The sequence below is a fragment of the Lathamus discolor genome, chromosome Z (genome assembly GCF_037157495.1).
Source record: "Lathamus discolor isolate bLatDis1 chromosome Z, bLatDis1.hap1, whole genome shotgun sequence".
NCBI lineage: Eukaryota > Metazoa > Chordata > Aves > Psittaciformes > Psittacidae > Lathamus > Lathamus discolor.
Genome location: NC_088909.1, coordinates 49,708,774 through 49,722,567, shown reverse-complemented (window position 1 = coordinate 49,722,567; position 13,794 = coordinate 49,708,774). Strand labels below are relative to the sequence as shown.

The window sequence follows — 13,794 nt, the reverse complement described above, 5'->3', positions numbered from 1 at the left end:
ATGGTTTAAAATATGCACTGAGTTCACATGGAACTCACCTGAGGCAAAATCCAAATATGAATGCGCACTATTTCTTTAGAATAGCATTTCAGTCAAAAAAAAAAAAAAAAATTAATCAAAACTGAAAATTTTAATTTCCTTAAATTTGTGGGTCAAGCCCATTTCTAGCTGATTTCTAAATCACTTTTAAAATAAAGAATTATTTGAATTACTCTTTCTTTATTCTTCCAAACACTGGGCCAACATACAGCTGCTGCAGTCTATTTTTCTCCATCTTGCAAAAAATCTATACACTTCTAAATTCTGGAAGCTCTTCAAGAGAGTATTTAAATACCTTTTGAGCTACAGAAAATATCCTTCATACGAGCAAGGGGATGTGCTATAACTGCTGCCAGAAACTATTTAATAGCTTGAAGCAATTTCAACCCTCCTGTTTGAGCAGGAGAGAAAAAACTAACAACCCTGTTTAAGGGACATGGAATCTCTATCTTCCCTTCTTTCTCTAAAATCCAACTAATTTGCCTCAACCTGTGCTTTTAGTCTCCCTTCCCCATGATTACTGAAGAACTAAGCAGTAAAGAGAACAAGAGCCCAAGACAGACCAAGCAAATGTTGATCTGGGACTCCGTTTTGCTAATCTGAGGAACCACCATTTCTACTCAGTGTAAATTCTGAAATGTGTTCAACTGGATGCACTGGTATACCTATCCTGTAGGCTGAGCAAAATGGTGCAAGCACTGAAACTAAACATGAATATATTTTCTGTAAAAGCAAGGCTGAGACATGAAAGCTGTGAAAGAATCTTGTTAGCAATTCCTTGTGTAGGCAGCATGTCTCACTTTAATCATATGCATTACGGCCTTTACCCGTCACTGTGAATTCACTCCTAGAGCTTTTCTGCACATCAGTTTGGCTAACCCACTTTCTAATGTCTATGTCTCTGTGTAAGAAAGCTGAAAACTATATTGCTTCTTATACTGCAAACAGCAAGACAACACACACACAGACAAAATCAGTGCCTTTGAAGAGCATGGCTTGTGTCCATCATTTTTTGGTTTTGTTCCATGTTTTTCACTACCCTTCATTATCATCTGGATGCCTGAAGCATCTGCACTGAGATTTTGAAACACAAGAGGGCAGGCTACATGCGAAGGAAAAAGCACAGTGCATTTTACTGTTATTTTTTACAGTGTAAATTGCCTAGTTGAACAGGCTGCTGTAAAACTTAAAAAAACGCATTTCTCACTTTCAGCATAAAAAATATGTGACCAAGCTCCTTTTTTGTCTCTCTAGACATTATGCTGTTAGTTATAGCTGTACCCTTGCACTTAGAAACTGTGCGAAAAGGCGTAAGTTTTGTCTTGAAATCTGTATCAATTTCTAAAGCCACTATGTAACAGCAGACAAAGCTTCCTTGCCCTCTTCCAGACTCACAATATCCGATTCATTCAGAATTTCCATTTTCATCAGATTGACATGCAATCTGATGTAAATGCAGTGGGTTCTCTCTCAGTAAATTCCACCCATTGAAATTGTTAAGGCCCTCCCCCTGTAAATGTATTTTGGTAAATGTGTTGTGCTTGTTCTTACACAACCCTGTTTTTAAACACGGGTAGTTAGAGCAGGCTGTCATACGATGGTTGTCTAGAAGTAGGCAGCACAGCTGCGAAGTAGCACTCCACAGCCTCCCTGCTAACACATTCTCTGCTGGTTTACTGTTGAAAAATTTCCACTACTAGACTCTTTGAAGCTAAAATGTCAGTTCAATGTACAGATACTATTATGGTACAATGCCTTCTTGATGGTTCTGATATTCATTCCCTCATGAATTAATTTCCTCCAAAATTTTTAAGTTTCAGTAATTCATGGCTCCTACTGAAGTCAGCAAGGTTTGTCACCAATATACACAAAAGCTTGTTTAGTAATTAGCTTTTCTAGACAAATCCCATGTCTGATGAAATAAATATGGACATGCACTCTGAAGCAAAACTGTGTCCTCATTTTTCTGTTTGATGTTAACAGATCAAATGTTAGATCCTGCTTTTAAGCCATATTTTTGTGCTATGGCCCAGCTCCTCTGCACTTATCTACGTGAGCAATGTAACTGGTTCTGATGATGTACTCATGTGAGATAAGGCAACTTGTTTCAGTAAAGGTTTACAGCTGGATATACAGGTATTTGGATCTTGGGAGCCTGGGACAAAGGAGGAGGTCAGGATTAGTCCTTCCATAAAACCAGTGGTGTAAGCATCCATGAAGGTGCTCCATGTTTTAAAAAGTTCTTTAAGTTCTTTGACTGTGACAACAATGAATTCTTTCATCCATTTGAAACTAAAGGAGATTACTGACCATTTGGGGGGGAAGAGGGGAAGTCTAAAGAACTGATTTGCTATTCAAGGTACATCAATGCAAGCATTCTTACAGACCCCTTCCTCAATATTAGCAGTCATTGTACAGCCTACCCTTCTGCAGCAGGCCACCAGCATTCAGTTGCACCAACATGTTACCAGAAAGAGTCGGGCTGAATTGGGTGCTCTTCGGCTTCTTTGATTTTTGCAAATGACATTACCTCCAGGATTTCAGCAGCTACAAGAGAGCTGAACAAGCACGGATGAACACAAACAAAAACAACTGGTCAGAAATGTAAAGGGTGCACTGGAAAGGAATTAGAATTTGTGTGTCAGAGATGTTACTCTGTTCCACACGTCACGTTTTATTTTCTGTGTTTTCTCTGAAAGACACTCTAACACATGTATGTAGTATTCCAAGAAAAATGTCCCGACAAATCAAAACTGCATTATTGTCGGTCAGCCAGTCGGTCACCAGCCTTCATCTCACACCTTCAGGCTATTAGCTCCAGGTTGGCTAAATTTGCCTTTTGGACTATACATGCTGTTGAACAAGAACAGGATTTTATTTTTTATATTTTATCTTGGGAAAGGAAGTGTTCTGGCAGTATCTCCAGGTCTTACGCTTAAAACAGGATAAAGCAAAAAAGACGACACCACCCTACAATATACACATCTCGTGACGGAATTAATCAGTGTATCTGAACATGCTGAACTTCCCTACAACAGAATTAAAAGGAAACACCTTGCAGATAATAATGAAAAAGTGTAGCAGCTCATGCAAAAATCTTTCCTCTTCCCACAACAGCTCTTCAAGGATTCAGTTCTTAATTTCTTCTTAAAAAAACCTCACAAACTAAACAAATTCCTATTCAAATTCAACAATAATTTCCCTAGGTGAGAAAAAACCTTCCCAAAGAATCACTACAAAAAAGTTTGCCTTCTAACTTCTTCAAGAAACTTCAAAACTTCCTCTTTAATTCCAAGAACAACAACAACAACAAAAAATTTCTACACAATGTGTTTCTACAAAATGCGAATGATACGAACAATTCAGAGATTTGCATGGACACAGTTCTTAAAAAACCTTTCATCTAATCACCCTCCTATAACAGACCACAGCGAATTTAAAAGATCAATTTAACTGCAGTAATTTCTGATTAATATGGCTAGGATCAGTAAGTTGTAATTGCAAAAGCTGTGCATTTCTAATTAATAAGTACAAATGGCTCAGAATTAGAAAGGGTTGAAAGCTATTAGAAGTCTATACACATAGTACCAAACACTGTTCATACAGAAAAGTAAATTCAAAAGTTGTTTTTCATGCATGATGCTCTTCTTTGATTAGACAGATATGATGAAAAGCCAGTATTATGCTGTACAGACTATGACTGGAGGTTCAAGACTGCAGTTAAGCAGCCTGTGATACTGATATAATAAAAAAGGCACTTTGAATCAAATAGCAGGCTGCATTTAACCATGCTCACAGTGTGCAGTACTACTCAAGAAAGATAAACTGGTGTGACTCAACCTCTATTTTGCCATCAAGCAACAAACAGCGGGCTGTACAATGCGTTGAGAGCAAGTGACATAAACACAGCTCCAGACGGCACATCTTTTTCCTTGTTCAGTTGTTTTGGGGCAGGATGCAGTAGTAACCTCTTAGATCGTGTCAATGGCAACCACAGCATTTCCCAGGCAGACCCAGGCATGCGGCCAGGGCTCCAGCTGCCCTCGCGTCCTTCCTTCCCATCCACCCACTCCAAAGGTCCAGTGGGCAGGAGTTTACTCTGCCCAGACCAGAGGACTGGCTGCAGGCAGCAGGGAGCTCTCAGGCTGAAGAGAGGACAACTTTCCTGTCTCTGAGGTCCCTTTGTGAGCATGAAGCCAAAGCCAAGCTTTAGCCTCCCAGGAATATTCAGGCAGTAAGATGCTATTCAACATGTGCATGATTTGTGAAGCAAAATCCCTAACCGTGCTAAAAAGACACAAATACAGCAACTACTTTCCCAGAAATTGTCATTTTCTTTCCTTGATGAGGTTAGTACCTTTGATGCTTGAATTCAGCTGCTTAGGGATGCAGAAGAACTTCTATGATCAAAGATAAATGAACTGAAAAAACTATACTGAAATGGAGTAAGGGCTCGTTGCTGAGGTGTTCAGTAGAAACCCTTCTTTACTCTCTATCAGAAACAAGACTGGGCATCTATACTGACTGTGCAATCACTTATCACTCTCTTCTGTTTCTTGGAGGTACAAAATTAAATAATAAGCAATAAAAATAATTAGCTAATCTTAAAGAAGTGTAAACACACCTTACAGAACTGCTTAAATTAATTTCTACGCAGTTATTGTATACCTAACCTGCAACTAAACAGAGTAAAATACATTCTGAGAAGAAAAACAACAACAGAGTTTGTACTTCTACAAAACGACCAGGGCATATTATTTTGTTACATCAGACCACCAACCTGCTAGATACAGGCACACTGCAAGTTTAACATGAAAAAAGGCTGGGATTAACTTCATGTAAATATGCATATATAACAGAGTACACAAAAGCCAGACTATAAAACAGAAAATTCCATACTATGTGAGAGTATAAAATTACAAACACAGATTTTCTGTGCATCTACCAGCAAACAGAGCTTTGTAATCTTCAAAATTGATGTGAACTTTTTAGACTTCAATTTGTTCAGTTGGTAGGACTCCTGAGGGTGATTACAAATAACACGCACATGTTCTCAATCTGCTTGTCGATCTCACTTGAAAAAATGACCACAAGATTGGGTAGTAAAGTCCCAAGCTGAAGCTTTAAAACTCATCTCTGAGTGCAAGCTAACCATCTGAAAGTAAAAAAAGTTGCCAATTTTCCAGATTAGTTCCAATTATGCTGAATTCTTTCATCTAAACTGCACAGCTTTTAATATGATTATTTACTTGATGTGAATATTCAAGGCTCTTATTAATTTTTTTTTCAAGCAGAAGATACGTATCAACCTTATCTGTGCAAGAACCAAATTGCTTTATTAGAACTGGAGGGAAATTGTGTTATTCTGGAGACACTGTAAAGTGCAAAAGAAATGGGATTGAAGTATCTGGTAAAGCATGGGCCTTGGTCCTGCTCACACAGAAGTAATTAAATTTTTTTCTCAATGGAAAAAGGGGAGCATGATTTGCTTAGTGAAAAATGTTTGTGCATTATTTTATATTACGCATAAGTGACAAAACAATTAATATTCAGCACTACATTTACCAGTCAGTCTTCCAGCTACTTTCCTGTTAGATCTATTTACTACTTTACTACTTTTCCATTTGTCAAAAAGCTATTTCTGACTACTTATAGCTCCGCATTTCTCAAAGTATTCCCGTTTTAATGCTAAAGTTGTGGAGAGATATTGAAACATTGTTAAAAAAAAAATACTGCCAGAGCCAACACAATGCTGAAAGAGCACTAGTTCTGTCTGAAAGTTTATTTCCTCTTCTCTCCTTTGTAATTCACCCTGCTCTGCAACTAACAGAAGGTTACTTATTGTCATTTTATTAAATTTAAGGTAACAATAAACATTAACTCAGTCTCAAACATGATGTCATGCAGTAAACTAGGTTAAAAGAGAATGTAAAACAAATTACCTGGATTGCTTAGGAAACCCTAAATGCCCTAATTTACCCAAGCATTTATCAGCAGAACTAATGAAAAGCCTCTTTTGCTCTTGCAATGGATAAAGGTAGCCATTAGTCTCTGAAGTGTACCATTTTACCAGCAAGACAAAACAAAAAGCAAATCTAGGGAGTAAATATCAGCTGGACGTTCACATAACAAGGTCCAGAGAGACATATCCAGAAGTTTCCTCTTTTAATCCAACTCTGAATAATGTTGGATGCTGTTTTCTGTTCCTTTAGAGCTCTTCTACTGCCAAAATAACTGCAAGGCTTGCAAGTCCAAGTATATCTTAAGCCTTTCCCAAGGCACCCCAACACTATGTGAGGCACTGAAACTATGGCAACCGAATAAGAAAGCAGCTTCCATGATTAATAGATGAAGATCCCAGCGACAGTGCCTAGCTAGGCCATAATTCAGGAATGCGGGAGGAATTAGCATAGAATCCATCTCAGTCTACCAATAAAAAGTAGATTTTGAATGGCATCAACAAAACAGCAATTTTTTTTCTGCTTAAAAACCGCCAAAAGTACAGAACTATAAACTTCAAATTCTCATTAACATTTCAATGAATGGCTGCCTCAAGTGCGAGTAATGGATAAATGTTCATGAACAATGGTGAAGGAACCAACACTGCAAATTTCCCATCTGATTATCAAAGCCTTACATAGGAATACTCAATATATAGAACATCTGAGTGAAGCTGAGCAGATGGAGATAAGAAAATAGAAATAATGTTTGCTGCAGTCAGGAATATATTTGGACACAGTTTTTCCCATTGTGTGTGGGATTCATGAGAGAGTACTTTTTCCATCCACTGAACTGGAACACCCAACCATATCTATTATATACTCCACACATTTTCATTACTAGAAGCCCTTGAGATTCCGTCAGGGTCATTGCAAAATTGATGAGGGTTAGGAATACCTTTTTTTTTTAAAGTGCATTATCAAACTTATGCTATTATCGCCAGTAAAAATACTAGTATTATAGTCTTCATCCGCTAGATGGTCTCAGACTAGGTTGAAAGGGCATGATAAAAATATTCTTTATTTCTTTCCACTTTCATAAACATTACGTTTTCACTAAAGGAAATTGGCTACAGAGGACATAAAAGCATAGGAATGCTTCTTTTACCTGTATCACACAAAGGGTGTAACCCTGCAGTCAAGGCAGAGCTTTACCTGGGGAGGGCAAGGGAGAAGAAGCCAAAGACTTCTCAAATCAAGGACAGCACACATGCTGTCATGTCGCACAGCACATGCTGTGTGCTGCAATCCTGTGCACCTGCCCTTTAAACTCTAACTTCAGCACCACATGAATGTTGTAAAACTATATTTCCGCAGAAAGTTCCTCAGTAGCAGGTTTGTCAGTAGCTAAAAAAAACCCTTGGAAAGAATGGCATGGGGTAGTCCACAATATGTGAATTTCAAGTATCCAGTATAAATATATAGAAATTACTATTATTAACAATACTTTTAATGGAAAGTCATCCTTGAATGTAGTGAATTACCATATGTCTCCACTCTAGAGATACAGCAACTGGCAGTTCTGTTAATAGCTGGTTTATCTACTTCATTTTACATCTCTATTTCAGCCACTAAACAAGCACATTGGGGCTTGGGGAAAAATTCCTTTCATACAAAAATGACTCTGTATTCACATAGAGCATACTATACCCCTCCTTTTGGCTGATAAATAACTACAGTTCTATATTGGGACTGACTTCAAGAGGTTTTGCAGTGAATTATGGGATAATTCATGTTGGTTTTTTCTTGTTTTCTTCCTACTTTTTTGAAAGCTGTTTGGTTTGGGGTTTTTTGTTTATTTTTATTTGTTTTGTTTGAAAAAAAAAAAACCAAACCTAAACCCGTGATACCTACTTTCTTTTTCAATCCAACTGTAGCTGGAGCTGAACTTTGCATTTCAGAGGGTGTAAGTCTGGCAGCCTCATTTATGCTCATCTGGTGCATAAAAGCTGAGAATATGATTATTTTATGGGGGAAGGCATAGCCCTTTCATCCCCTTCCCTATTTCCAGTGGCACCACTATTAACTGTGAGCAGCTTTTATAAGTCCGAAGTGACAAAACCTGCAAATGCCTCTATGCCTGTCTTTCACTGAACCCCTCCTAAGACTTACAGAATACCCTGCTGTTGTAGGTGCCTATGACTTCTGTTTTTCTTTTCTCCCTCAGTTGCCATACAACATTTAATTTTGAATCCTTTCACATCTTCCAGCTGCTAAAATAGGATAGGCAAAACGAGCAGCCTGGGAACTCTCTTAAGACACACAGGACACGTAATGTATGTAATTATATCACAGTAGGTGGCACTCTTCCCTTTACATCTTAAAGCAGTGCCCTTGAGCCGTGCTGCCATATTGCCGTGTTGCAATCAAGACCCACAGCCAAAGCATTGTTCACCATGGACAATTAAAAGATCTCTTAACACTGTATAAACGTGAACGTTCTGTTATTTCCATGACCATAGATAATGGCTTAATTGTCTCACAAGATGGTACATAAAGAAAATAAAGACATGCAAACTCCAGTCTGCCAGGTTTGCACTTGAACTGGGTAAGTCCACTCTGCCTTCACCGACCCTATCACATATATGAAAATATTCCTATGAAGAGGTGTCAGGCTCAGGCACAGGATTTCCCCCAGCTGCTTTTTTCTGCCTTTGAACACTGTTCATGGTTGCTGTATGCTGTTGATCAGCAGCCAGACTCCATGCTACTATTGACTGCATCCTATTGCCAGAAATATCTCTGTGTATATCTCACCCCCTCCCAATACACAGAATTAATGCGCATAAAGTGCTCAAATGGTCGCAGCAAAAAACACTGATTATGCCTCTTAGTTTACTGTTGCCCCATCAAGACAAAGCTTGTCACAATTTGTCAGATGCGGCACGCAGACCTAGATCTGACCTTAACATTAAAGACTGATCTAGAGCAAACATACTTGCACAATAGTTTCAGGTCCTCACAAAGACTCCCAACAGAGAGCAGTATTTTCAGACTGAGGCCTAAACATCGAAAAAAAAAAGTCCCATTTTGAGTAATGTTGAAGCCTTTAATCTCAGAAAATTAAGCAAGCAAGACTTCAACTGCATAAGCAAAGCTTACTTGGGTGAGTGAGACTGGGAAAGATAAGGGCTAAAAATCTACCTCCTCAATAAATGAACAGTAGGAGGTAAAATACTGCAGCATCTGCATCAAATGGGATACTTCTCATTTAGTACAGTTCAACTTTTCTCTAGCATATGCTGCATCTAATAGAGTTGAATGTTATTTTCCAGAATTTACCCGGTTGTTTGTTTCCAGCACTCTGCTATAGTCTATGGGAATCAGGTACTAAACACAAAACAGTTGTTTGAGTAGTATAACAATGTATTCTCACAAACAAGTTGGATGTAAGGCATGTATTAGCTCAGGTCAATTTAATCCTAAAACATTTTATGTCTCCCCTGCTGTAAACCATGTGAACTCCTTTCATGTGTATTTATGTATGGCTCTTCAAAACAAGATGACAAATTTCCCCTTCCCCTCACAAAACATGCACAAGCAAGTTCACAATCACCTACTTCCTTTTTAATGCAAACAGTTTCTAGTCTGATTTATCACAGGTCATTAATTTGATCTCTCTTCTTTTTCCTTTTTTTTTTTTCTTCTTTTAAAAAATTCAATGAGACAACTCCTCATCCTTAGCCCGATCCATCTCCTTCTTCAGTCTTAAATGCAAATAACTCTGATCTCTATTTACAAACATTAAGAGGGGACTCTGGCTAATATTTGCTTTCAACTTCAACCAGCTAGAGACTTTAGCTTGTCATGTTTCTCCCAGATGTTAATGCCCAATTATTTTTGGTTCAAGTAGTATGAGTTCAGTTGATAAGGTTGGTTTTGCCATTAAGTAAGAATATACAGTTTTAATGTAGACTAATTGGGAATACATAGAACATCTGTGACCACAAGATTTATCTTTCCTGAAAGTATTCACCCATGCTTCAAGAATACATAAGAAGTAAATGTTGCACATACACTTTACAGTCTTACCATTTTAAAATTTGTTTAGCATTCAGACAGAAGACTCAACTGGGCATTCCGTACTAAACTTCCACGAAAGCCAGAGATTTTCTCCAGAGAAGAATGGTGGAGAACGGAGATCAACCTTTTTATACATAGGAAATTGTTGGGCTTTAAAGAGCGTTAGCTCTTTTTGCCTTATACTTTATGAGAAGCTACCATATTAAAACCAGGTTCCTTTTAGATAAAATTATACCCTAGAAACTGAAATGCCTTGGCAACTGTACTTTTTTTAAGAGTGACAAACGTTCCTGATTTTACTGAAGCTAGTATTTGCTTTCAACCACATACGAGGCAATTCCATGAAGAAAGGGGTTTGCTGGAGCAGACCCAAATTTCTTCACAATACACTAGATTGGTCTCATTTAAAACAAAACCTAAAAAAAAAAAAAAAAAACCCAAAACAAAAACAAAAATCAGAGCAAGCTCATTTTGCTTTTCTGGTCTGGAAACAAACAGCAAAGGAAGCCCTGAACATGATAACAGCTGCATAAATCTTTCTCTAAGAGAAATGCCACAGACTCCTCAAAATCTCGAGTTCTGTGATTAAAAGACCCTGACTCTGCTGGACTTTCTCATGTTGATGGCAAAGGATTTACCCGCCAAGCAAAGATTACTTGGATGAGAATGGCTTACTGGATGACAGATTAAATGAATGCAAACCAAAAGCAGTCACTGAACTAATTTTTGCAAAGACAGTGGGAAAATCACGCCTCTAGCTGCTATCTTTGAGTTAGCTTAATGATTAATACTGCTCTGGACTAAACATTTTACTAGCAGAACCTGTGTCAAACAATAAGACCCTGCATAGAGCCCCATAACTGAAAATGGTTGTGGACATACAGCTCTTCATTATTTACAACACCTGCAAGCCGCATACGCTCCTCTGGAAGATCAAGCATTCACCTTACAGTCAGGAATTAGCAGCTTCTACAGTTTATCACAGAACTGACTAAAGCTTTTACTTCTTGCAATTCCATTAGCGAAATAATTTTCAGCCTACAGCAAGCAGAGATGCGCGCTGCACAGACGCGGGCACAGGCGCGCATGTTTACAAACTTCAAAAGCAGCAATTAGTTCAGGGGTGGAACAGGAGAACGAATTTTCCCCTGAACAAGTGGTCAAGCTTAGAAAAAGACTGAGCCATTTGCCTAAAGAAACCCCAGCAGTTACCGCCTTGCTACTCACCCTGAGAAGAGCCGGGCAGGACGGAGACGGTGGGCAGAAGGGCATCTCCGCTGCAAGTGTCCGGGATGCCGCCTCAGCCCGGCTCCTCCGACAGCCCCCGCCCCCACGACGGCCGGAGCCACCCCCGAGAAACGCCTCCCTCGGGTGGGAAGGGTGGAAGGAAGGAAGGAAGGGGCGGTGGGACGGCTGAACCCTCGCGAGCAGCAGGTACTTTCTGCACGCGTGATGCGGGAGACCCAAAGTTTTTGTCGCCCTCCCCGTCAGCGAGGCGGTCTGACGCTCACCGGCCACAGGGGCTGCCCGAGGCGCCGCTGCCCCAGATCTCTCCAAACCCCCAACCTCCCAGCTCCGCGTTCCCGGCGTACTGCCGGCAGGAGCACAGCCCGGGGAGTGCGGCGGGATGCCCGCTCAAGTGGAGCCGCAGCCACGGCACCTAACGCACATCTCTGTCAGCCGGGAGCCTTCTCTGCCCGTGCCTACATAGGGACTGGGAGTGCAAACCTATCGACCTCCTCAGCATCCTTCACCCCGGCACCATTCTGTCCCCTCCTCGGCATCAGCTGACCAAAGGCGCCCCGCTCCCGGGCCCCCCACGTCCCGTCAGCCAGTCCCGGGGCTCCCCGCCGGGGCGGGACGTGTGCGGGGCGCCGCGCAGCCAGCCCGCAGCCCCTCAGGGAGGGCTGGCCAAACAGGACCTCCTTTGTTTCGGGTGCCTCTGTTATTCCCCCTTAGAAAAACTTTCTTTCTTCCGTCCTTTCGCCCGCATTCCCCAGGGAAGAGAGGGTCTGAAGGAGCCGTGGTACGAGGGCGCGGGCAGAGGGAAAGGAGCTGGGCTGCCCCGCGGCGTAACCGGCCGCCGGGCCTCCCCGAAGGGTCCGGTCTACCCCATGGTCGGCGCCCAACCTGCGCTCACCAGTCGCGGAGCAGTGGCTGACAGAGCCACCGGCCAGCCGGGGAGAGGCTGGCAGCGCCCGGCCGAGAGGGGTGAGGAGCACCCCTGCCCCACAGCCACCCTTCTCCCGGGGCTGCGGGACGGCAGGCGGCAGCCCACCTCGGCCGGGACCGGGGTGGAGGGAAAGGGACGGCGGCCGATGTCTGCGGGGAAGAGGGCGCGGAAGGGAGTCCGCGGCCCCAGCCCACGATCGCGAACAAAGCCCTCGGCAGTGTCGGGGTCTGCGCCACGGAAGAAGTTTCCTCGGCTCCCGGCCACTTCCCCCAAAACACAACCCCAGGCTTGGAAAAAAAATATATATATATATATAAAGAAATAAATAAATGAACCACAACCCAAGCACCCCGCATGGAAAAGCTGAGACCACGGGGTTACGCCTCTTCACGGAGAGTCCACATTGTCCCTCTAACAAAGACACCCCCCCAGACCCAGCCCCACTCGATGCCCTGCTGCCCCACGGGGAGCGGGCGGCGGCCCCGGTCCCGGCCCCGGTCCCAGCCCCGCAGGCTGCGTCCCGCGGCCGCCCAGCTCCCAGCGGCGCGACCCCCGGCTCGCTGCGGGCAGGGCTGGGAGCTGGGGTGGCGGAGGGGAGGCCGAGCACCACGCACGCAAGCCGTGTCAGGGGGCTGGGGAGCACGGCTAGCGCGTTAACCAGTTGGGGGGCAGGGGGTGGGGGTAGAAAAAGAGGACAAAACAGGAAAGAAAGGCGAAGCCTCGGTATGCCTGGAAAGTGGCAACAGCAAGCGCAGAGCGTGCACTTGCAAGCGGCTCTTCTCCTCCCTAGGCGCTGCAAACGCTGTCGAGACAGAACGCAGCAGCCAGGCTTAAACCGCACACCATCCTCGCTCCTCCCCATCCTGCCGGGGCGGCCCTGGAGCACCCCCCTTAACAAGCAACCCCAAAACATCAGGTAGAGATACGGACGGGGGAGTACTGTACCTTTTCGGTGCATGTATCTAGGCAGCTAGAGGACAACTAGCTGATGTAGTGTCCCATTTAGTAATCCATTTAAGGGGATCTTTCTGGGAAACTGGAGCCACTCTCTCCTTTGCAATCCTTTGTCATTACTACATGTGTGATTCCCGGGGGATGGAATATTTAGTATTTCTACTTTCTGAATTGCAAATGCAATTTGTTCATTTCCAATGATAGGTGAGAAGAGGGGAGGGCATAGGGAGAAGAACAAAAACGGAGACAAAAAAAAAAAAAACAAAAAAACACAAAACCACAAAAAAACAAAAAACGAAAAAGCGTTAGCAACTCCTCTCCAGACCCAAATTCCACTACGGTTCCACTCCAGTAAGTCCCGTTCAGTCGCGCTTCTGGAGGTAAGGCATTTCGGGGTCTCCTCCTGCTCCCTCTCTACCAAAAGTGCTCCCGGTGTGACGGCTGCTTCGGGAAAACTCCGAGCCCGGAGGCACTCGCCGCGCCGCGACACGAAGGTGCAGTAGCTCCTCGCCCCGCGCTGCCGGGCATCGGACCGAGGACCCGCTGCGTCCCGCCGCTGCCCTGCCTCGCCGCCCTGCCCCACGGACGCTGCTTCGCCGGCGGAGG

At 42.9% G+C, this 13,794-nt stretch overlaps 1 protein-coding gene across 5 annotated transcripts in view; it reads right to left on the bottom strand.

Annotated features, from left to right (window-relative positions):
• The window catches only part of SEMA6A (semaphorin 6A), a 116,980-nt gene extending 103,449 nt beyond the window's left edge, over window positions 1-13,531 (bottom strand). For 2 of the 5 annotated variants that reach the window (XM_065661906.1, XM_065661904.1), the window contains exon 1: window positions 13,180-13,531. The gene's annotated coding sequence lies outside the window, so the exon portion shown is untranslated. Of the gene's footprint in view, window positions 1-11,288; window positions 11,422-13,179 lie in introns of those variants that run through there. The other 3 variants (XM_065661902.1, XM_065661905.1, XM_065661903.1) reach the window with 2 other exon arrangements.
• Window positions 13,532-13,794: the final 263 nt, after the last annotated feature.